Raw genomic sequence first — 2,907 nt, 5'->3', positions numbered from 1 at the left:
CAGTCTTTCCAGCCCACCAGTTAATTCCCTGCAAGGTGTTTCTAAAAACCAGAGCCTTTTACATCTAACTCAGGTGGAAAGCTGCTAAATGCAGCTCCCTGAGCCCCTCAGACCTGCTGAATCTGATCTCTAGGGCGGTCCTGGAATCTGCATTTTAACAAGTGGGGTGGGTTACAAAGCAATCTGAAGGTGGAAAAACATCTCAAAGGTAGGTTGTCCACGGGGGGTGGGGGTGGCACAGGAGAAAGCAAAAGGAGAAAAGTTAGACACCCCAACTCACTCTTGATGGAAGTTATCGACTGTACTCCTGCGTGGAGAGGGTGATGCCAGGAATGGGGAATAGAGGACGCAAGAGACAGAGGGGGAGTGAATGTGACACCCAGGGTAAGCAGCCCCAGGGAAAACAGACACTGGGAGGGTGCAGCCCCCTCCTCCTGGCAATCTGAGAGCCTGAACCTCTGGTCGCTGCATGTGGAGACCCTGGATGAGCCCCACACCTCGCTTCTGGGGAGGAGGGTCAGGGAGGAAACCTCCCAAGCCCAGGGACCAGCGGCCCTCCCCGGAGCTAAATGGATACACACCTGCCCCTCTCTGGCCAGGGCCCTCCAGCCCTCTCCTGGGAACTGGCTCGGGTCCCGCACCAGTCTGACCTTCGCCCTCCCTCTACCCTCAACCACCGTCCCAGCTCATCTGCATAAAGTTCCAATTAACGCGTTTTCCCCACAGCTATTTACGATCCCTGAACACGCTCCAAGCTCGGGAGCCCTCTGCCTGCGGCCCCCTCTCCCCTCAGAGTGCGGCCCCATTAACCCACGCGACCCGGGCCGCTCCCTTCGGCCTTGACCCCGCCGGCCTGGAGGCGCCAGGGATCCTAGGGGGCGAGGGGCGCGCCCCAGGGCGGGCGACGGCGCAGCGGTGTCTGTCGTAGGCCAGAGGCCAGGGCAGTTCGAGGAAAAGGCTGGCGCTGTCCCCCTCCCTTCTGGGAAAAGATGGGGAGGGGGGCTTCTCCTGGGAGATTCGGGCCGTCGAAATTCTTGGATCCTCGTCCGCCAGCCCCCGCACCCCGCCTCCTACCGCCACGTACCCTCTCCCCTCCCCAGCCATCTGTTTCATTCGGCGGCGCCGCGACAAACACGGCTCCAGCTCGCTTCCGTCCCTGCCCAGCCCCCTCCCCAAGCTCCCTACCCCGAGTGGGGGAGTGAGGAGACACCAACACCCTCCCCGAGGAAGGCCGAGGTTTCTGCCTGCATCGCCCACCCGGTCCCAAGCCCCAGCTGGGCAGGGCCAGCGCCGAGATCCCCGCCTGGTGTCGCGAGGGTCGGTGGGGCTGGAGGTACCGCTTGAAAGGGTAAGGGTGGGGTAGGGCGTGAGGTCTCAAAGGAGGGCAGAGTGAGCCAGTGTAGGCGGCTGGAAGTCGAGACCAGGGCGCGGGGCAGACTCGTGGGTAGGGGACAGATACCAGGGTGCGGGGGTTCCCTTGCAGGCTCGCAGCCCCCGTTCCCCACCCCCCACCCTGTTCCAGCCGTAGCCACGCAGCGCCGCCTGCTGGGCACACCACGTCTCCGGCGCACTCGCCTGGCTTCCCCTCGCCACTTACCCCTAATCTATTGGAATCGCAATTCCGTTCTTCGCTCTGCCATTCATCGGTCAGGATCAACCTCCAACAGACTTCGGAAAGTCAAGGTCCGGGACAGAGAGCAGAGTGAAACTGGGGCGGGTCCTCTGCGAAACCACCCAACCCGACAGTTGGTGGGTGCTGTCCAATTCTGATTTTGTATTTTGCGAAAAGGGCACTTGTGTTGGAAGCCAGGAGACTGGGGCTCAGATCTGCTATGACTTTGCCAAGTCTCTAGTCTAGACCCCTCTGGACGTGTGTTTTCATCTGTAAAATAGGTGGGTCAATCTCTTTCATGAACTTCAAAAGAGAGTTTAAAACAAAGGAAGGGCGTGGCTTATCTGTAATGCTGTCTTCTAGCGCTAACATTTGGGGATTTTCCAAGGTTTTTTGGGGGGTTAGGGTTAGGGTAAGGCCTTTGATGTCACTCTCATCCCTGAGAGGACAGCCAAGAACTGGCTGAGAAACTTGGGACCTCCCTTCTGCTCCTGACTGCCCTGGGAAACCTGTACTTAGGGCTCAGTAGTCAGACCGCCCAAGTTCCAAGTTCAGCTCCACCACCTGCAAGATGTGTGTCCCTGGTCTTGTGCCCTAACCTCTCAGCATGATGTTAAGGCCCTCTTGGACTGTAATTAGGATGAAATGAGATACCTGTGGAGCATAGGCAGATCCTCAGCAAATGGTAGTTCCCCTTCTTACCCCATCCCTCCATTCTGTGACTTACGCTAGCCTCGAAGGCTTGTGTCCCAGGGACCCAAGCAGGTGTAAGAGTGGGATAAATAAGGTAGATCTTCCTGGAATGTCCCTTGTCCTCAAAGATGGTGCCATCAATTACCTTGATGAAGGTAATGTTAAAGCCTTATTTTAGTGTTAAAAGTAAATACAAATATAATATAAAGTGAAGCTCAAGTTTTGCATGACATTTTGAGATGAAACAGGAGACTATAAAAAAGTTACTTTCAACAGGCCCCCAGGGATGGTTTGGTAGGAAAGTCTGAGAGTCATCCATTCTTTTTAAAGCATTCTGCCCTGATCCCCTGTATGGAAAAAGGCCAGCCTCCAGGATATACCCCACACCTTGGGAAATGAGGGGCAGGAACAGAGGGCAGGATCTGGGTGCAGACATTACGGGCAGGGCACAGTTGAGAACAGGGAGGTGAGCCAACCAGCCAGAAGTGGACAGGCTTGCACTTCTGGCATCCTATGTAAAACCCAGCTGAGCCTGGGTGAAGAAGAGGGGTAGGCGTGTGGGAAGACACCCCCACCCCCTCAAGACACAGAAACACACCAGC

The sequence above is a fragment of the Rhinolophus hipposideros genome (genome assembly GCF_964194185.1).
Source record: "Rhinolophus hipposideros genome assembly, chromosome: 10".
NCBI classification, from domain to species: domain Eukaryota; kingdom Metazoa; phylum Chordata; class Mammalia; order Chiroptera; family Rhinolophidae; genus Rhinolophus; species Rhinolophus hipposideros.
This window is presented reverse-complemented; position numbering follows the sequence as displayed.